Source organism: Abramis brama, assembly GCF_963993115.1.
Source record: "Abramis brama genome assembly, chromosome: 6".
NCBI classification, from domain to species: Eukaryota; Metazoa; Chordata; class Actinopteri; order Cypriniformes; family Leuciscidae; genus Abramis; species Abramis brama.
This window is the reverse complement of record NC_139968.1, coordinates 41,187,936-41,211,477: the sequence shown is the minus strand read 5'-3', so window position 1 is coordinate 41,211,477 and position 23,542 is coordinate 41,187,936. Positions and strand designations below refer to the sequence as shown.

Sequence of the window (23,542 nt, the reverse complement as noted above, 5' to 3'; positions counted from 1 at the left end):
AATATGTTCATTTGTTTTTTTGCCTTATGTGTAATTTATATGAAAAGCATTTGAAATGAAAATACAGACACTTTTAGGAAAAGTCAGGTACCAGCAGGATTTTATTTATTTTTTCAACAAAGTTATTGCAGATATAAAATTCAAAACGGTCAAAATGACCGCCATGGCAGTTCTAGTGTTAACTGTTCCCTCAGTGACATACCTCACACAAATTGCTAGCTGTTCTGTGTGTCCATCTCTGGCCTCGTCCGCCATAATGGCAAACATTTTTGACTCATGCATTTCTTTGATAAAAGTAGCTGTCACCTCTTTCGAGCAGCACTCTATCATTTCATTCTGACTGACAGGGGAGAGGTATGTGCTGTTTGATGGGGCAGTGTAATGCTGCAAGAAAGGATCAAACTTCTGCAAAAGCCCCATGCATTCCAAGAAGTTGCCCTTATAATGACTTTCTGCTGTTTCATCATTACCCCTTAATGGTAGCCCTTGCTTCCCCAACATGCAGGTCACAGCCGCAATACGTCGCATATACTCCCTTCTTTGTCTAATTTCATCAGCATTTGCTGCTTCAATCTGCTGTATAACATTTCCCTGTAATGCACTAGCCTTGTAACTTTTCCAGGAGACAATACAATCCTTGTGTGACTGAGTCCCCTCATGTTTGTGAAATGCTTTGAGTGCCTTTTTCCAGTTTTTGTATCCACTACTCACAAATACACTGTAAAAAATTTATTGTCAAATTAACAGTAACTTACTGGCAACAATTATCCAGTAGTTGCTGTATTTCATTCAACAGTAAAATGACTGTAACACTAAATACAGTACTGTTAAGCATACTGTAAAATTAAATACATTATTTTACTGTAATTTTTTACCACGTTAAAACACAGTATTACACCGTTGATTTTTAATAATACTGTATAGTATTATACAGTTATGAAATGTTATTTTATTACTTTTATAGTGCTACTGTGTTACCTGTAGAATATGTAGAAAATCTGTAGGAATATTATTTTAACTGTTAATGGGAAATAGAAAAAAGAACAATTGAAGCTTTAACTGCACAACAAGGTTTATTGTGTATTTTTAAACAATACATTAGTAATAATAATGTAATATGATACAACAATAAAAATCTGTTTTAAAAGAAGACTAATGAACAATATATATTTAATAATTAAGATCAGTGAACAATTCATGTATTTCAATTCATGCAAAAATGATCCTGAACAGGTAAAAAAGAAACTTAGAAAGAAAGCAAGACAGGTGAGGATGAAGGCCAGGTGAGGAGGGTAGTGATGGTGTCATGTGGTAGAAGAGCGACAACACTTCTGATAATCCTGCAAGGAATGATAAGCACGAATCAATCAGAGGCAAAACTAATAATAAAAAAAACCTAACTCACATTATCAACACCTTTTTAGGATAATTTTTTTTCCCATGGTATCCACTTTATTTTTCACGGAAGAGTGGGCACGGCCATTTATAAATGAAATGTGTCTGCGCTTGAAATGCACTTGATTGGGGCTAACAGTAGCTGCTGATCATTTCTGTTCGATTCTCGATTTTGAATCAAATTTCATTTAGATATATACATAATTTGATTTTAGATTTGATCATAGATTTTAAATCTATTCTATGCATATATCAAAATGAAATTTGATACAAAAGAGAATTCCCAATTTCAAAAGTACCGCCTCTTTTTAATCAAATCGTGACCCAAAGAATCGTTTTGAATCGAATCGTTGAATCAAAAAGATTCCCACCCCTATTACATTTCATTATATTTTAACTTTACCTGTTGTCTTCATTATTTAATGTATGTTTGAGAACATTTAAAACTTAAAATAAATAAATATTTGACATTGATTGTGATAATTATCAATACTGACTGATATGAAACATTTTATCAAGATGATTTTTGACCATATCACTCAACCCTATTTTTACCATTTCATGTTTTAATTAAAACTTATTTAAAGAGGTGTTACAATTATAATATAAAAATACAAATTATTTGACTTATACAAGGCATATGTGTTAAATGGAAACTGTGAAGGGAACATAATTACATTATAAAACAGACTATCAATTTGAAAAAATGTATGGTTTAAGTTATTTCCACCCTTTTTTGATTTTTCTAAATACAGATTCAGACACAAATCATTTCTACAGATATGGGCTCCACTGCACATCCCTAATATTACTCTTACCTTAATGATTTTGCCAATCATATTCTGCAAAGTCCCTGATTCAAGGCCATGGTCTTCCTCCGAACAACCTTCGCACTCTTTCTGCTCACCTGGAACTGTGATGTTCATTTCGAATTTTCAGGATTTATCCTGACAAGAAACCTGTAAACACAAAAAAATATATAGCCTATATATATTTTCCAACTGAATCAAGAGTAATCACAATATGTAGCATCATCTGTAATAAGTCACATCACAATAAGCTCTAAGTCAAAGCTCTAAACCATCACTTGTGCAAAATAAAAAGCCATTGGTGTTACTAATAGAAATCAATTTGCAACAAAAGTGTATGAATGAACATAGACTGAGGTAACTGCACAAGGTCCTGGCAGATCGCCAGGTCAGGTCCTCACAGACGTGTAAAAGAATATTCTGATTTAGACAAAAATAAGCGCGAATAAATCAATAAGAGGAATCGAAAATTTAATTTTATAACAAGAATCCGAATCCTAACCTTGGGTATCCGATTTCAGGATATCGATTTTCAATTCCCAACGGTATGATATATAAAATAATGAACGCGCAGGCGCTTCCACCGACTTAAAATGGTAAATAACACAATTATTAGATCATTCTGACCTTATAAGAGGCTACATATGCAATCTATGTTTATAAAATTACATTTAATAATCAAGTAGGCTAGCTATCATGAAATCCGCGTTACAGGCGTTATAGAACATAAGCCGCGGGCAGTTCTTCTAAACTAACATTAACCTGCTACTATTTAGTTTGCATACAAAATATAAAGATTCATCACTAACCAGATATTTATGGCGAAAACTTCGCCGACAGACACAGCGACGCGATGCAAAGGCCTGCGCTCTCAACGTTATCAGGGAACTGAATAGTTATTCATAAAACGGCAGCTTGTGGTTATTTTTCGCGGTCATTTCGTACTAATGTATTTAAATTTACAGTAACACCAATGTCCCAAACTACATTGAAACCTAGAGTAGCCTATCATATTACACAGCTTATAGTAAAATGTTAAGAATAAATTAAATTAAATATCTAAATCCTGGTCATACTCTCTAAATAATTTTAAAGTTATTAGCTAGAATCCATGCATACAAATATTATGATTTATTACTTACCATATGGCGAAGTTCCAGGTCGGCAGAAACGACAATTGTGTCGATGCAATGACACAACAGAAAAACTCATTCAAATGCGCTCTCATGCACTCCCCACTGACAGAAATTAAGACTGTTAATGGTCACCCAGTCCTGAAAATGTTTTATGTAAGGATAACGTTAGTAGGTTAGCAATTTTACTCGTGGAATTGTGTGATGTTTTTCGCGGTCAATTTGCACTGCTGTATTTAGATTTACAGTAACTAATAATTTCCCAGAATGCATTGAAAATCTACAGTAACATACTGTCAACTGTGTGCACAGTACATAACTGTTGAAAATACAAAATAATACTGTGAAAGCAACAAAATCTACAGTAACATACTGTGCATAGGTTATACAGCAAGAAACTGTTGAGAAAAACAGTATAATGCTGTGAAAACAACAGAAATCATTTACAGTGTACATCATGCTTCAAGTTTTTACCAAAGACACGGCAAGCAAAGCAGTAGGCAGAATCTGTCTTCTGCGAGTACTCAAGCCAAGCAAAAGTTTGAAACCAGTTTGGCTGGAATGATCTTTTTTGTAAGCCAAAGTTCTCCTGGGGATAATAGTGTAATTTTGCCTGTTTTGGGCCTGTGTCCTTTTCACCTAAGTCACACTGATCTAAAGGTGCAGCTGCTGTCTGTGCTTCATCTGACATTTGTTTCTCTGTATGTCTGTCCTCTCTCTCCTGACTCATGTCTTCCTCTTCTTCATGCTCTCTCTGTCCCTGTACTGTGACAATCACGTAAAAATAGTTTGGTAACTAAAGAAATCTTAACTTCATTTGTATTTATTAACTGACCAGACAAATTATCCAAAACAACTGTTCACTTTCTCACCTCGATCATGATCTTGCCCTTTCTCTGATGTGCCTTCATCAATCTTCTCTGCCTCCACTTCATTCACTTTTTGCACTGACTTTTCTGAGAAACCAAAAAATTCATTTCAGTTCAGTTGACTGAAAGACAGTTAATAATTTCTTGTTGAGTGTCAATAATGTCAGGAGTCAGGACATTTGTGTTTATCCTTTGACGATACCACTGCTTTTTCTTATAAAATGTACAGGGAAATTGGCAGACAATTAAAACAACGTCAGGGTTCAATGACTGAAATGAATCTTGGGAACACAGTGGTATTGTGTGTGTGTGTGTGAGAGGCTGTCTACGTTCTATTCTCACCTGACTGTTGCTCATTTGCAGACCTACTCCCGCACGACAAGAAAAAATGTTGTATATCCATCTACAATGAAATATAAATTATTTTAGTTTTTTAGCTTTTTAGCCTTTATAATCAACAATACGGTTGGATATTCATCAAGTCACCCCGTGAAAATTGATGTCATTTTAAGTAATTTAACTAACCAGCTAATATTCATTAAGAATATAGACAAACCATGTATTAATGTAATTGTCTATTGGCAATATGATTAATCTGTTCTATATCTATTTCTATTTATTAAAAATAACAACATGAATTATCAATTCGCCACTTCTATAAATCAAGTACAAATCTAGTATAAATAGTATAAATCAAGAAATTCAAAAATCCCTTTACTCTACGCTTACTCTAATTTACCACTTCCTGCTCAGCTACTGTTCGGAAGCTCTTGCTTACTGCTCCGTGCTTTGCTCTATCGCTTTTACATTTTATCTCCTATATTTTTATATTTTATTTCCTTTTATCACCTAATTTTAACTTCAGCAAACAGCACAGTGCTCAGACAACAAAGTTTGGATTACTACAAAAACGCAGAATTCTTTTACTCGACCAGCTTACATTCCGGGAAAGGAAAACACAACTGCCTACATTCATACGGATAAGAGAGAAAATGCCTCTTCAGGTTCAAGAATCTACTTGCTGCACCAACTGCCACAGACTTTTACAAAGGATTGCAGTTCTCGAAACAAAGTTACTTACGGGACCACCAAACCAGACGGAACACACAACAGAGCTTCGTCATGGACACCCTCAGCATACCGGTGAGTCCCATGAAACTAGTGCTCCTCGACAGGTAGAGAAACAAGCCGATCGACTTACTAATCGATGGCACAAACAGGGAGCGAGACCCAAAGGCACTCGAGACATCAGATTGTCACGAGCATCACATATTGCCGCAGTAGCATCCTCTACCCCAGATACAGCTCTGACAAGGATTGCAAACACTGGTCTCCTACCACCGCCTATACATCTTGAGAACAGATTTGAAGTACTAATGAATGTAAATGAGGAATCCCCAAATGTGATGAATGTGATCGAACACAGACTGAATGGGCCAGTGGTTAACACTGATGCTAACTGGTGCTCAAGGTCGAGCAGACAGCGGCACTCAGCTCAGAGCGCAGCCGAGACCAGGACTCTGATAGTGGGGGACTCCATAATCAGAAACATTAGCAGCAGGGATACAACTACGTGCTGCCTTCCACAAGCAACAACTTCTGATGTAAACAGGGAACTTCAGAACATTCTGATGAAACATAAGACTGCAAATCGACTCATCATACATGTGGGGAAGAATAATATTCATAAAGAGCAGTCAGAACTCCTTAAGAAGGATTTCAATGAACTTTTTGAAACACTTAAAAGACTGAAAGTTCAAACATTCATCAGTGGACCTCTCCCAGCAAGAGGAACAAACAGGTTTTCACGGTTGCTTGGGCTAAATACATGGCTGCAAAAAACCTGCAATATAAACGGAGTGAACTTCATTGACAATTTCAATCTTTTCTGGAGTCAGAGACAAGATAGAGCCATCACCCAAACAAACTTGGTTCAAGAGTGTTAAAGGACAATTTCTACTTCTCCCTCATACATCCTTCTGCAGTTTGTGCCAATCCAGTCAATCTTCTGAAGACTTCACTTCAGCAGCAAAATGGACATGCGGTTGACATATCACACAAGGACAATGATAACACCACTCCGCCACAACAACCTCTGCTCACGGACACAATCTCAGCTGAGCCCTGCCCACAGAGAGACTTATCAGAACTGCTTGAAGATTCAGCACCCAAGGACGACTTCCTGGAAAACAGCCAGGAAAGCCAGGACAGCATATCACAACCTCCTATAACACCAGAGCAACAGCCCCTTTCACCAGACACGCTATCTCTCTCTCCAGCATCGCCACTACTGTGCTTCTCACAGAAAATGGAAGAACTGGTGCATGCTGGAACCAGACTATCCCACTCTTTTGCTGCAAGCCCCCAGATACCAACCAAACGACAGGCACCATTACCGCCCAAGCCTGCAGGCCCAGCTCGCCCTCCCCCTCCTGTGAGAGCTCTTCGGCCTCTGCCACAACGCCAGGCCCCACACCCTCCTCCATCTACTCGAGGTGAACCAAAAACAACTGATACCAGCTCTCAGTGATGTGTTTTGGGTCCCCGCTCTGATAACAGTAACTTTCTCAAATGTTTACAGAACAAGCGGGAACCCAGTGTGCCTGTATCTTTCTCTATTGCTGTTTTATTACAAGATAGAAAATCGAAGGCCTTCAATAGCCGTGCAGCAAACCTAACTAATCTGGTGCCTATTACACGTCAAAGTAAGATTGATGTGGGGACAAAAAGTAAGACTGTTAAGTTAGGACTTTTAAACATTCGTTCACTTAAAAATAAATCACTTCTAGTCAACGATTTAATAACCACAAACAACCTGGATTTTATGCTTCTAAATGAAACCTGGCTAGAAGCCAGCTACAGTGCAACAATCCTCAATGAAGCAGCCCCTCCTAACTTTACTTTTATGAGTGTCTGCAGAGCTGTTAAGAGAGGTGGGGGTCTAGCTGCTCTTTTTAAAGATATCTATCAATGTAAGCAAATATCATTTGGGAATTACCCTTCTTTCGAATATCTGGGTATTGTGTTGAAAGGTGCTCCACGCATTTTACTTATCATTATTTACAGGCCTCCAAAATACTCTTCAGGCTTCGCTGAGGACTTTACAGAACTGTTATCAACAATTACCTCAGAGTTTGACTGTTTTGCCATTGCAGGAGATTTTAACATTCACATAGATAGTGCAGAGAACAATATGGCAGAAGAAATCAAAACTGTTTTAAAAACTTTTGATCTGACTCAGCATATACATGGACCCACACACAATCGTGGACACACTCTAGATTTACTTATCAGTAAGGGTCTAAACATTTCATTAATTGTTATTAAGGATGTAGCACTGTCTGATCATTTCTGTATTTTCTTTGAAATATTGATCTCTCCTGCCACTGAAGCTAGATCTGTGTCTGTCAAGAAGAGATGCTTAAATGAGAACACTAGTGTCCTATTTATGAAGGCTATATCCTTAGCACCAAGCATATCTGCAGACTCTGTTGATTTTCTCCTTGATTCATTTAACTCAAAAGTTAAAGGTATAATTGATTATATTGCTCCTGTGAAAGTCAGGAAGAAGAGTGGCAGACAAAAAGCACCTTGGAGAAACTCAACAGCAGTGCAAACTATGAAAAGACAATGCAGAAAAGCAGAGCGCATGTGGCGGAAGACTAAACTTGTAGTCCATTATAACATCTACAAAGACAGCCTTCATGCTTTCAATATGGAACTAGGCAAAGCTAGACAGACTTTCTTCTCAAATATTATAAACAGCAATTTAAACAACACACGCACTCTTTTTGCTACTGTAGAGAGACAAACCCTCCAAGCCAGATTCCCAGTGAAATGCTCTCAGAGAACAAGTGCAGTGAGTTTGCACAAAAGAGGAAAACACAATGTCATTACAATGAACTACACTCAGGAAAAATGTGGTCAATAACTCATGGCAAAATATTTTTACATTAACATAAGTTTATCAGTTTTCACTTTCACAAGTCAAAGCAATTCATCATTACTCAAGATTTAACAGTTGAAATGACTATACGGCCTTAATTTAATGCAGCAAAAAATATTTTACAGCGTAGGCTACTAAGATCTTTTCTATTTTTTTCAGCCTTTTTCTTGGTTGCTTTTATAAACAGAACACCATTTATTTAACAGTGCATTTTATAAAAGAGACTATAATATAACAAAAAATTACCATTATGTAGAATATTTTTGTACTTCACTTTTATTTGTTCCCATGTTCTAGTGTGGTGACTGACATTACAATGCACAAAGTAATTATGCAATTATTAAAATACAAAAATATAGGCTAATAAGTGATAAAAACATCTAACATGGCCACTTCTAACGGATTTAAATTGTCTGCTACTTTTTGCCAGCCCTCTCTCCTGGCTTTTGCAGACTTTGAGGTGTTCCCTGGCATTTTGATTAAACATTAAAATTCCAAATAAACTTCGACTATTAGTTCTTGCTCTGCTGAGGAGAAAAACTGAGCGCGCTCTTTGGCCACGCTGAGCAGCCAATAGCAGCGTTGCTGATCAATGTTTCTACTATCGATACATATCCCCTTTGAAACTTATCATGAACGCGCAATTATCTCAGATAACTCAATCCAGCGATACTAATCATATCCGGCAAGTGTGTTCGAAGATGTTCATGATTCGCACGATGATATCATCTTGGATGTGTCATTTGATCTCGGATGTAATAAGCAACGTACGAAGAACGGGCCCCAGGATGAGGATTTCCCCAGCCTCACTAGCACTCCTGGGGGGCGCCAGTGCTGATTATGCAGGAGCTGGATGAGGATTTTGCCTGTCGGTGAGGAAGCTGGTGATCCACTGACAGATGGAGGCGGGCACAGGGAGCTGGGTTCATTTGGACAGGAGGATGTTTGGTATGATGGTGTTGAAGGCCGAGCTGAAGTCCACATACAGGATCCTCACATAAGTCCCTGATTTGTCCAGATGTTGTAGGATATAATGCAGTCCCAAGTTGACTGCATCATCCACAGACCTGTTTGCTCAATAAGCTCAAGGGTCCAGTGAGGTCCTCCAGGTGGGCCAGCATCAGTCTTTCAAATGACTTCATGACCACAGATGTTAAGGCAACAGGTCAGTAGTCATTCAGTCCAGTGATTTTGGGTTTCTTTGGGACGGGGATGATGGTGGAGCGTTTGAAGCAGGAAGAAACTTCATACAGCTCTAGTGATCTGTTGAAGATCTGTGTGAAGATTGGGGCCAGCTGGCAGCGTTTGCGCACGAAGGTACGTCTCAAAACTGATTTCAGACACCCTTCTGAGGCAGCGTAACAGTTTAATGATCTACAACAGAATAGAGCGAGCTTTAGTGAAAACTGAGAGAATATTTAATGACTACAACAGTAATTTCTCACAAGAAATGACATCATAAGAGGAAATCGTTGATCAAAAATGTACATTTACACAAACCTGACGACCAGCCGCAACTTTCAGACGCCATCTTTATTTTTCTAGCTCAACTGTCACAGAATGGAAAGCACAGGATTGTGGGATATTAAAGGCAGAGAAGGATACATCTATGCTGCCTTCAGAAATCCATCAGATGAAGGTTTGTCAGGAGACAAGTGAGCTAACATTGCATTCGGACGAGCCTTGATGTCTTCCGACATTGGATTGAGTCCGGCAGCATTTATCAGCTTTCGGACGCAGCCGTACACTCGTTATTGCGGTGCATTGTGGGATTGAAGGAGTGCACTCATTAACGTCCACTATGGTGTCGGACACCACTACAAATGGCTGTTCCCTCAAATTATGGCCTATTTAAGGGTCTAGTGGCGATTTCGGACACAGCCCATGCATGTTTTATTACATTTATTATGTCGAGCGCCTCCTGGAGGAATACTAACTTTATATTAATTTCCAGCAGAGAGCAACATATACAGCTTTACATTATTTAAACCATCATTGGTAAATGTACTTTATTATTAAGATCATTATTCTCTTTTAGAAATATTTTTTTCATTTACTATTAAATTGTAATTTGTTTATTACTCGGTACACTATTTTATACATTAAAAAAAAATAAAAATTATTGTTTATAAACTTTTTGTCACGGTAAGATTTAAGAAATGAATGTTTAAGAAATTCTGTATATTTGTTTGTTTCCTCACAGAGTAATCAATGAGTCATGAGTCATTTTTCCTATCAATTATTTTTAAAAATAAAAAAATCACATTAAATAATGAAGTGCTCTTGATGACCACTAGAGGAGTCTTCCTGTTTCCCACAATCATTTTATAACTGCTGAAATTAGTCAAAGATTAACATTCACAGTTAGTCTCATATAGACATTATTTAACTGTGATTTTGAATGATCAAGTTTGAGTTCAGCTCTAAACTCAGTTATTAGTGATTTATTAAATACAATAATATAAAATATAATAAATATGAAGCTCAAATACCCAACAGCATTCATTTGAGTGTGACATTACTCTTTATGTGAAGTAAAATTTTGTCTATTTTTTGCTTAGTTATTGGTTAATATAAAAACCTGTTTATCTATTTCTCTTTTCATTCGTCATCTTTTGTTGTGTTTACTGCTACAAGATAGTAACAGAAAGTATTTGATGTCTTGAATTGATCAAATCTGAGATTATTTATTTTTATTATTCAGATGTTGGCCTCTCAGGCAGTGTAATTTTTATAAAATGCATAATATATATATATATATATATATATATATATATATAAATCACAATAAAACTCACAGAATGACTTTACAAACCATTTATTGACAGATCTGATCTCAGTTTAATGTTTTTATTCCTCAGACTCTGTCCACTTAACAGCAAGTATGATGCAAAACTACCGCAGAACCTGAAATCAGAGCTGGGCAGGATGGAGCTTCTGAGGACAACGGCATGGTGTTGTACCATACGCCGGCTCAGAGGCAAGAGAAAGCGGTGTGCTCGGAAGCAGAAGAGGGGCAAGCGAGCCGGCCTGCTGGCTAAGCTAAAGTCTAACAACAACAGACTGGTGATTCCGTCTCTTTTTTTAGCAGATGTCCGGGCGTTGGACAACAAAATGGATTTACTAAGGCTGCGAATGAACGTGTACAAGGAGATGAGGAACTGCTGCATGGTTTTATTGACGGAAACATGGCTTAAAGATTCAGTGCTCCAGATTAGCGGCATGCTACTCCACCGAGCCGACCGGAGTCGGTTGTCGTAGAAGACTCGTGGAGGTGGACTTTGCGTGTATATCAACAAAAGTTGGTGCACTAACTGTTAGGAGGCGCTAGGAGAACTACATGAAAACATAGTCTCTCTCCAAAACAAGCACCCGGATGCATTTTATGTGATTGCTGGAGATTTTAACCATGCCAATTTGACGGACATTACACCAGTGTTTTACCAACATGTCACTATTGCGACCCGGGGGAATAATACCCGCGATCGTGTAAACACAAATAGATGCAGAGCCTACAGAGCGGCCCCTTTTCCAAACCTTGGACTGTCCGATCACATCTCTTTCATGCTTGTCCCCTCCTACAGCCCTGTTGTGAAGACAATGAAACCAATACAAAAGTCAATCACAGTGTGGCCCATTAACGCTGCCTCTGTGTACTGACTGGCAGGTCTTCAGGGAGGCAGCAACAAATGCTGGAGAGGTGGATCTGGAGGAGTATGCATCCTCTGTTACCTGTTACATTAGTAAGTGTGTGGACGATGTTACTACCACCAGAACAATAACTATCCACCCAAACCAGAAGCCCTGGCTTACTGCTGAGGTCAGACCGCTTCTGAGAGCACGAGATTCAGCATTCAGGAACGGCGACACTGAGGTGCTTAGAGTCGTAAGGAGAAACTTGAGTACCGGCATTAAAAGAGCTAAGGCTGATTATGCTCTTAAGATACAGGGCCACTTTTCTACCAATAACCCCCAGAGGATGTGGGCAGGCATTAAGAGTATCACTGACTACAAAAGAAAAGACACTGAATGCCCCAGAGATCCATCTCTTCCTGATGCTCTCAACACTTTTTATGCTCGTTTTGAGGCCTCCAACACCACTACTAGCACTAGACTCACTATACCACCTGGTGAGCAGCCACCCAGTGTAACCACAGAAGATGTCAGGAGGGCCCTACAGAGAGTCAAGCCACGGAAAGCTGCAGGCCCGGATAACATCCCAGGCAGGGTCCTGAAAGACTGTGCACATCAGCTCTCAGAGGTACTGACTGACATTTTTAATATCTCACTCTCAAAAGCAGTTCTGTCAGGTCCATTAAGTCAAGAACACAGACAATAAAAATAATTAAAGAATTTATATTGAATAGATTGCAAACAGGTTGATGTTCCTGAATTGAAATTTGGCGGTATGGCTCTGTTCAGGGAGTCCTCTGACCTTTCATGAGCACCATGAAATAGCAGAGAGTCAGAGGACAGCAGCAGCAGCAGCATTAGGGAACGCTCACACAGTTTAGGACTGTGAGAGCTAAAATATCCCCCCTGTGAACAGAGCATGCAACATGACATAAAGCAAATGCCACGTTGTGCATAAGGAGGAGCTGGGGAGGTGGCGGGCAGCAGAAGCGAGCAGCAAGCATGTATGAGCAACGGAATGTGCTTTAAATAGGGTGCCTTGTTTGAGCTTTGGCCATTGAGCAGCGAGGGGAGTTAACGAGCTAATGCAGCTCAGCTGGAGCAGATCAGCTGACGGGACAGTGTTGTTAGCAAACAGCATTAGCAGCATCTTGACTACCTGGCCTGCCAGAACTGACGCTGACACTCAATTTGTACCATCATGCTTCAAATCTGCTACCATCATTCCTGTCGCCTAAGACTACTACAGTGTCATGCTTGAATGACTATCGCCCAGTAGCACTCACCCCGATAGTGATGAAGTGCTTTGAGCGGCTGGTCATGACTCAAATCTGTGAGAAAATTGATGTTAGCATTGACCAGAACCAGTACGCTTATAGAAAGAACAGGTCCACTGCAGATGATGTCTCATCAGTTGTACATCTGGCTCTTACCCACCTTAACAGCAAAGACTCCTATGCGAGACTGCTTTTTATGGATTTTAGTTCTGCTTTTAATTCAATCATTCCACAGACATTGATACATAAACTGGAGACTCTTGGACTGAGTTATTCACTGTGCAACTGGGTACTGGACTTTTTAACCAATAGTCTGTAAAAATCCATAACATCATTTCTTCCACCATTGTTCTTAACACCGGCTCGCCGCAGGGATGTGTCCTGAGCTTCTAGATCAGAGGTGGAACAAATGGTGGCCTGGTGCAAGGATAACAATCTCTGCATTAAAGGACTATTCAGCAACCGCTTAAAATATACTCTGTGTTCACCCGCTTTATTTCCCGACCTGACAGGTCCGCAAAATTTAGATCTTGTTTCCAGAATCTCACATTCAAATGTCTCTAACGGAAAGAGAGAGATTAAGTAGCCTATAACAATTATAAATGCTATACAAAAATTGTGTTCGTGTCAATATAAATATTATTTTAACATTGTAGGCTACTGTCAGCAGAGAAAAAAATGTCACAAAAAAATTAATGAAATATAAAAAACATAAATTAAATAGGACAAAGCCTATCGCTCAAATTTCTAAGCAACATAAACGAAAACCATATTGCCCTACTGAGAAATGAGGTAGGATATTTTCTGCCGAACTATTTCAAACATCCTTGCAAAAAAAGAATGTTGTTGACTGACAATGGTTTCTACCAAACAGCTCCTCAGAGGTGTACAGGAGGTCAGAATGAAGTGCGGATACGCTGTCAAAAGGTGTCAGGAGTGGGCAATCGTCAGTCAGACCGCCCGCTCCGTCCAAAGTATAGATACACCAGAGTTCCGACTGCTACCGTCTTTATACTTTAAAATTTAATCCCGCGCCACATGATTCCTTATGGGCTTTTCACACAGTATGCGGCGGTGAAATCGCCGCGTGGTTACGGCTTTTCTCAAGTAGTGGAAGAGTTTTGTGCAGCATTTAGTGCAAATATTTTTTATCAGGTAATACATATTATTTATCAGTGTGTTATACCCGAATAAATAATAATGAAAAAAAGTTCAAAAGTCAGACTGTAAGCGAATGAGACTTACAGGAGAGCATGATTGCTATTCACACCCTTATTATGACCGCCGCTAGCGTAGCTAGCGAAAGCGGTCATATAGGGATTGTCAACGTTTTTTTTTTTTTTTTTTTTGTCATCTACTGAATTTTTTCGTCAACGATACCAGGGACACCGAAACACCGGGGAACATGAAATTTGGTGGGCATGTAGCCCCACTAGACTTTTACGGAAAATTTTCGTTTGGTCCCCGGGGGCCACTCCCCCCCCGCGCTGAGCCCCCCCCAAACCCAAAAAATGCAGTTTTTCCTAAATAACTACCTGAACCGTGGCACCGAGGATGAAGAATTTTTTATGGTATGTTGGTCTACTAGACTTTTATGGAAAAATTTCGTTTGGTCCCCGGGGGCCACTTACCCCCCCGCGCTGGGGCCCCCGTGAATTTTTCGTCAACGATACCAGGGACACCGAAACACCGGGGAACATGAAATTTGGTGGGCATGTAGCCCCACTAGACTTTTATGGAAAAATTTCGTTTGGTCCCCGGGGGCCACTCCCCCCCCGCGCTGGGCCCCCCCCAAACCCAAAAAATGCAGTTTTTCCTAAATAACTACCTGAACCGTGGCACCGAGGATGAAGAAATTTGCAAAGTATGTTGGTCTTAAGGGCCCACATCAACCTAGCCCATAATCGATTGTCAAAGTTTGTTTTGTTTTTTTTTTCCCGTCAATCTACTGAATTTTTCGTCAACGATACCAGGGACACCGAAACACCGGGGAACATGAAATTTGGTGGGCATGTAGCCCCACTAGACTTTTACGGAAAAATTTCGTTTGGTCCCCGGGGGCCACTCCCCCCCCCCCCCCCCCGTGCTGGGCCCCCCCAAACCCAAAAAATGCAGTTTTTCCTAAATAACTACTTGAACCGTGAAACCGAGGATGAAGAAATTTTTATGGTATGTTGCTCTTAAGGGCCACATCAACCTAGCCCATAATCACTCATTTGTGATTTGCGCCCCTCCCATAAAAAATGAAAATGCAATATTATTCTGCTTTAATCGCCCCTATCTTCAGTGGAGATGTTCAGAACTGCACCATATTTCATGTGTATGATTAACTTGACATCCTCTGGGGGTATGCTAAGTTTCGTAGAATTTCATCCATGGGGGGGGGGGGGGGGGTATAAAATAAATTCATTTATGTACACATTTAGTGACTGTACACTCATCGGCCTGTAGATGGTGCTGTTGAGCGAAGGGTTGCTGGTTTAGGATGATACGGTCACACACACACATGCAGGAATACAAACAAACGCAAGCATGCACACACACTGACATCCACAGGCACAGACACACACCCATACACACACATACAAATCCACATGCACAGACACACACGCGCACACACATGTACGCACGCACAGACACACACAGACACACACATACACACACACACACAGACAGACATGCACATACTACTACTTTTTTTAGGTATCAGCCATATACCCGATTTACCAATACCCAATATGTTATGCTTGGGCAGTATACTAATGATGTGGGTGGGACATGTTTCATGCCATGTTAGATCACATCCTGAGAGTCTACGCTTTCAGAAAATATATAGTTTATATAGTTGAATCAGTTTTCTCTTCATGGTACAGACCAAAATGTATTATGTGTACACTTTCTTCACCTAAATCCATAAAATCCCATTAATTTCAATGGGACATTTACTTAAGTGTTCTACTAGGTACAGTGGGAATGAGTTTAATTTTGTTAACATTGTTTTTTAAAACTCTGGGACCAGGGCTACAAGATAAAACCACTTTTTTGGGGAAAAAATGTTTTTTATTTTAGTAAAACACAACAAACCCATGCCAAAGTCAGATAACTGACTTTTACCATCAACAGGCACCTCAACCGTTTGGTAGAGGTTTGTATAAATTGAATGGGAGGGTCCTTTGAAAAAAAAAAAACACAGATTTTTCATACTTAGTATGTATAAGTATAAGTATATATACTATTTTGATCCCGTGAGGGAAATTTGGTCTCTGCATTTATCCCAATCCGTGAATTAGTGAAACACAGTGAACACACAGTGAGGTGAAGCACACACTAATCTCGGCGCAGTGAGCTGCCTGCAACAACAGCGGCACTCGGGGAGCAGTGAGGGGTTAGGTACCTTGCTCAAGGGCACTTCAGTCGCTTTTTACTGTTAACCACTGTTATGGATGTTACGTTTTCACATTATGGATGTTAAGTGTCTAAACAAATGACTTTTGATATAAAACTTAAATAGTAATGGCAAATAATTACAAAACTCTAAATTATCCATGATCCACAGGAATACTCCAGACAGTCTTTTAAAATATACAACTTATATACATAAACACGCAATACAGCCAAATTGCTCCACGTCATTTATTTTTGTGGAAAGCCAGTGCAGGCCCTGAGCGGCGGTCATATTTTGTACCGCCATGCGGTACATCTAGTTATAATGGCTGTAATCTGTTACCGCAATAGTACTTGATGTATTTAAAATGATTTCATTGGTATATGTCTGCTAAGGTGTTAAATTAAAATTCAAAATTCAAATTTGTCTAAACCCGTTATTCATTTTTTCTATTTATGATCTGAGCGCACAATCAGAAAATCGGAAAACGAGTCGTTATCCTTTTTTTTTTCATTTTAGTTCAGGAAATAAATAATGGAAAAACAAGTCGTTTTGAAAAAAAAAACGATTGAACGGATGATTCACGGGGCCTATTTGTAAACCGTTATTGTAAAATAAATATAGGCTGATTAAAAAAAAATAACTTCCAAAATAATCCGGCAAGCCAGAAAATATTCCTGGCGGGCCAGTTTTGTCGCCTGTTGCCGACCCCTGAGCTAGATGGTCACACCCATTAACACTGAATAAATAGGCAAATATTTTAACTGTGGAGTTTGACTTCACTTTACTACAGAGCAGCTTCACATCAGTGTGTCTGCCATTTTATTACTGAACCAGTTTTGAAGAGTTTGTCTTTTCATATGTGTGGACTGAACCCGATGAAGATGTTTCTCCCTGTTTTGCTCTGCTTGTGTTTCTGCAGTTTGATTGGTGAGTTTAAATTTGTATTTATGTCTTCAGTTGTTTCTACAACAGATTCACTGTTTGTTTTTCTAAATGTTGATGTTGTAAATGTTGGTTCTATAAAACACTGAAGCTCAAACAGCATTAGTTTCAGTGTGACGTGATTCTCGTCTGAAGTAAAAGTGTCTTCTGTGTTTGATGTTGTGTGGAGATCAGACCAACTTCAGTTCCAGCCGCGGGAATCAGAGTTTTATTCAATATGAGATGCAATGATTCATGTCATTTAACACAATTTTGCTTCTGTTGTGTCTGTTCTGTTGTATAGATGTTATTCAAATCTCAAACAGGTTCGACTTTTTCTGTTTGTTCTTCAGGTGTGTTTGCTGGTGATGCAGTGAAGTCAGTGTCAGTGATGGAGGGAGATTCTGTTACTCTAAACTCTGGTCTCACTGAAATACAGACAGATGATCTGATAACATGGACGTTTGTACCTAATAAATTACTCATAGCTAGACTCAATAGAAAGTTGAGTGAGATCTCTATATATGATGTTCCTGATGTGAAATTTAGAGACAGACTGAAGCTGGATTGTCAAACTGGATCTCTGACCATCATGAACATCAGACCTGAACATACTGGAGTTTATGAAGTGATCATCAGCCGCAGCAAATCATCGACTCAACACAGATTCAAAGTTACTGTCTATGGTGAGACACAATTACACAATAATAATTGTTTATTAAATATTTTTACACAAATAATAATACTTTTGTATACTTTTTAATTAAGTTCTCTTAAACGTACAGTATAGCATTTTTCGCCACTAGGGGTCATTTTATCATTGTTGAACTATAAAACATTGATTAGTTTTATGTAAATGTGCTCACCTGTTTAATAAAGTACATGTAGAAGCGGTCGAAGTCTCGGACATGGAGCTCTCGTTTATATTGTGTCTATGAGAGCTCTCTGCATCTCGAAAACACCGCACTGATATTTATTCTCGTTTTAGTTCTCCTTTTTTTATCCAAAGTCTGCTTGCCATGGTCCATAATGTTTGAACGAAACAACAACAGCGTGCAAATAGACATTGCGAACTACAAAGTTGTTCGCGTCAGTCGCTTTGGTTACTATCAGACGACTCTGGCTCATAGCTCTGGTTGCCATGGCAGCACAAGCGGAAACCAGGGACAACGCGGATATGACAGCAGTGGCAGCGACAAAACGGAAATAAAGAAACGGGACGTTTCTCGAATTAAATTACAAATTTCTCCTGGTTTTAAAGTTGTTGGAAACAGTCGGGATAATGTAAGTACACGACTAAAAAAAAATATATAACATAGATATAGTGATTTTTGCTGTTTTTAAAGCAAAAAAATTACATATTGTGCCTTTAAACACTTACACAACAATGTACATCACATGTCTGAACAGCACATATAATGCCCCAAAACAATAACTTATAAAAAACAAACACCAGGGCTCATACATGAAAAGTGCAATAGCACAAACCGACATTCTATAATACATTACGTACTTTGGGAGTCAGAGTTAACATTTCTCCAGATTAGTTCTGGCCCAGCAACACAAATAATTATTCATTAAGTTTACAAAACAAACAAACACTTACTCATTTAAGATTGTGCATTTTTATATGACATGTTCTTCTCTGGCAGTGTAATCTTGTTAAATTTGACTATATAGTGTTTATTTATTGAGCCGATCTCTGTCTTCTGTTGTAGACACATTGACTCAGACTAAAGACTGTCTTTCTTTCTCTGCTATAACACCAGACCCACACATTTCTTCACATCCTCCTTCAGGTCCTCCTTCAGGTTCTCCTTCACGTCCTCCTCCAGGTCCTCCTTCACATCCTCCTTCAGGTCCTCCTTCAGGTTCTCCTTCACGTCCTTCTTCACGTCCTCCTCCAGGTCCTCCTTCACATCCTCCTTCAGGTCCTCCTTCAGGTTCTCCTTCACGTCCTCCTCCAGGTCCTCCTTCACATCCTCCTTCAGGTCCTCCTTCAGGTCCTCCTTCAGGTTCTCCTTCACGTCCTCCTCCAGGTCCTCCTTCACGTCCTCCTTCAGGTCCTCCTCCATGTCCTCCTTCAGGTCCTCCTCCATGTCCTGTTTCTCTGACAGGGGTGATCATTGCTGCTGGTTTTCTGCTGATTATGGCTGTAATTTGGATGCTTTGTTACTACAGGAAACACATAGATGAAGGTAAAGTGAAACTACAGCTTGAACATCCTTAAAAAAACAATATTGTTCATGTTTTGATTGAACGTGTGTGTAATTACAGATCAGAATCACGATCAAACTGATGCAACTCTCTATAAACACTTTGGACAAATGAAGGTAAGTGTCTCTGTGTCATTTCAGTCAGTTGAATTAACAAATAACCGCAGAGCATATATCAATATTCCTGTTTAAAATGTGTATGATTTCATTCTGCAAACTACTTTACAACAAACTTGTTGAACATATTTGGCAGTGTGCGATATAATATGTGTTGTTGTTGAACAAGTTTTATGGTTTACAGAGTCTCTCTTGTTGGTTTTTATTTTTGGTACTGTTAATAAAGTTACTCTTGTGTTCTAAAATTTCATAATAAAATTTAAAAGACAGAAATCCTACATTATGAACAAACACAAAACAATCAGTCAATGGAAAAAAATATATTTGTATCCGATAATACTCAATCTGCACATTTGAGTATTATAACAATGCTCAGGTCCAGTGCATTATCAATCCTGTCGTGGAAATTCTTAATACGAATACAACCTACTTAATCTGACTTCTTTGCCACGGACAATTTAAACAACATCCAGTTGTTAAAAATAATAAATACAGTCTCTCGAGGTAATTCCCTGAATTACCTGAATACTTACTATACAATACTCCCTGAAGTACGGTGACGGCGTCCCGTCAAGAAGCTACTATCACTACCTCAATCACACATGAGCACACAGGTCTTTATCATCTATACCCTCTCACCGTCCTTCTCAGGTGTACGCTGGTACGACACAGGATCATTAATACTAACTCAGAGTATCACTGCCTCACCCCGAGGGCGGCTCTATAGTCTTCAACACTATCACTGTCTCTGCTGTGGTCTTCTGAGCATAGGAACATTAGTACTTCTGTTTCTCAGCTGCGCAACATATACCTGACACGACTCACAAGTTGCTCTTTGCAGGAATGAAGTTTTATTCACGGCTGGGAGATCACTGGTCACAACAACCAAGTGAGTCTCCTGAATAGAAAGATACATGCACATTTATATCATACAGTTGATCACTCAAGTCTTCTTCATTGTGATTTGTTCCAGTGATTAGTTTAAAATGATCTAAGCTAATAGTTAGACGAGTTTGAAGTGTAACAGTTTTATAGGTAACAGAAAAACAGCAATACTCATCTTTCATGTCGATGTTTTGTAGACATGCCAGAAAGATGTTCTAAAAAATATATGGGTAACACTTTAGAATACTGTTCCTTCATTAATGAATAACTACACAGGAACTAATGAGTAACGCACTATTAACATTGTAGTAACTACTATTAACTAAAAAGAAACTCTGATAAACGAATTAGTAAATAATAGCATTCAGTCGAATGTGATAGTTCACTATTAGCTAATCAGTAACTACTATTTTTCAGACCTCACTGAAGACTACTAAGAACTACTATATACAGGTTCATAATTAATATTAATAATGCATAATATATAATAAGGTAATGGTAAATCATTAGTAATTAATCAAGTGTTACTACATCCTTCTAAAGGAACTACTAATAATTTGGATCAGTATTCTAAAGTGAAAAACATGATAAATACCTAATATTGACTGAAGTCATTGTAAGTTTTAAGGCTTTTGTAAGGGTTTGGATTGTGTTGGCGCAGTCATTTTCGTGAATAATAACCGGTTATTCTAGTAATTTTACGGAGGAAAAAACATACAGACATCACTCGGTATTCTGTTGGACCGGAACCACCTTTATTAGCATATATCCATTTATGGAAAGCAGGTCACATTCACGTGACACAAGCGAGGAGTATGAGGGCACACATTACAAACTTTAACACCCCCACTTGTTCTCATACTGTTTAGATTATCATTATAACAACATAACACATGAACAGTCTTGTATTTCTCTTGTGCTACATTTACATGCCAAACATAAGACTTTTGAACTTTTCAAGTTTAAACTTTGTTACTGGTTTAGTCATAACATCAGCCACCATTTCTTCAGTGGGGCAATACTCAATTGTCACTTTACCATCACTGAGTGCTGATCGAATGAAATGATACTTTATATCTACATGCTTGCATCTTTGTCGACACACTGGGTTCTTTGACAGAGCAATAGCACCTTGGTTATCTTCAAAGATTTGTACTGGCTCAAACAGACAACCATTTTCCATGCCATTCAACAACTGTACAAGATACATGCTTTCCTGTGTGGCTGCTGCTAGTGCCATGTATTCAGCTTCACATGTAGACAAAGCAACTGTGGACTGTTTCTTTGACTTCCAGGAAATTAGAGGACCATTTTGAGTAAGACTAAAACAGTATCCTGTCGTACTCCGCCTGTCATTTAGATCTGATGCCCAATCAGCATCACTGTATGCCACAAGTTTGAGATTTTCCTCTCTTTTCTTGTAACATAGTTCATGATCAATTGTACCTTTTAAGTACCTCATCACATGTTTCACTGTAGACCAGTGTTGTTCATTTGGATCAGACAGATATTGCGACAATTTACTGATAATCCAACTTAGATCAGGTCTGGTACATGTCATCAGATAGATTAAACTACCCACTTCTCACCTATATCTGACTTCACTTCAAATCCTTCTGGCTGTTCCATGTAAATCTCAAAGTCAATTGGGGCATGCAGATAGGCCGTTTTTACATCCATCTGGTGGAGTTCAAGATCATTTTGTGCTGCTATTTGCATCAAGGCACGTACTGAAGTGATATTTGCTGTTGGTGAGAAAGTCTCTTTGTAATCTACCCCCATCACTTGACTATAGCCTTTAGCAACATATCTGGCCTTGTACGTCTCAGTCTCATCTGCATTGTTTTTGACAGCATAGACCCATCTACCCCCCACTGCATGTTTACCTTCAGGTAGCGTAGTTAGAGTAAATGTGTCATTTTCCTCAAGGGAATTAATTTCCTCTTTCATGGCCCTGGCCCACATCTGTGACTCACTTGAACTCATAGCATCCTTGAATGTTTGTGGTACACCACACACTCTGTAACAGAAGTCCACATTAGTCAGAATCTGGTCATCACATTCCACATCAGAAACATAATCAGACAAATATTGAGGAGCTCTCCTGTTTCTCTGAGGATAACGCATACTGTGATCAACTACCTCTGTCTGAGCACATTGCTGATTTTTAGTCTCATTTTGAGGTTTATGAGTCTCTTCTGGGATCTGATCAGTCACATTTTCTTTTGACTGGGAGGAACATATCTTTGCCCATGGAAATCATCATCTGACATTGAAATGTCAGTCTGTGTCTGGTGTTCTGTAACACACTTTGTTACAAATCTCACAAGCCTGTGCTTGAGAACTTTTCCTGTGTCTGGATAATAGACCAGGTATGCAGGGCTGTTTTTGTCATACCCTACAAAGATCCCTTTTTCACATCGTGCATCTAATTTCTTTTTGTCCTGCTTGTATGCATAACATGCTGAACCAAAAACTCTCTGTAACAAGGTTCAACGTTGTATTGCAAGGAAGGAATAAGACAGGGGTCGGCGTGACTGAAACACTCACTTTTATTTACAAAAGAAATAAACAAACAAAAAGGGCGCACGTAGCGCATTCACCTTGCCATGCACAGCAATATAAAACAGGACAAATAACAAGGACAGCTTCCATTCAAACACAGCGTACAGGTGAGGTTCCAGTCCAACTCTCTCTCTCATCTCCTCCCGCATGCTGGCTTATATCCGGTCTCTCCACACCAATCACTGCAATCAGACACAGGTGTTCATCATTTTGCACTTGACCTACTTACTCACCGATCGGCCCCCTCCTTTCTCTCCTGCTACAGACTTCGCAAAACCACGCCCCCCTCGCCACATACCCCCACCGCCCGACTCAGGCCGGGGAGCCATCCGGCCTGCAGCCTCCCCCCCCCTCCTCCTGGAGAGGAAGTCAGCCACAGCCATCTGTA

At 39.2% G+C, this 23,542-nt stretch overlaps 1 long non-coding RNA gene across 1 annotated transcript; it reads right to left on the bottom strand.

Moving 5' to 3' along the window:
* Window positions 1-721: 721 nt before the first annotated feature.
* On the bottom strand, window positions 722-3,778 carry LOC311084244. The gene is made up of 3 exons (XR_014606471.1): window positions 3,347-3,778; window positions 2,214-2,354; window positions 722-1,340 (listed from the first exon to the last, which is right to left on the bottom strand). It is a non-coding gene; the product is annotated as an uncharacterized lncRNA (long non-coding RNA).
* Between the last annotated feature and the right edge of the window lie 19,764 nt (window positions 3,779-23,542).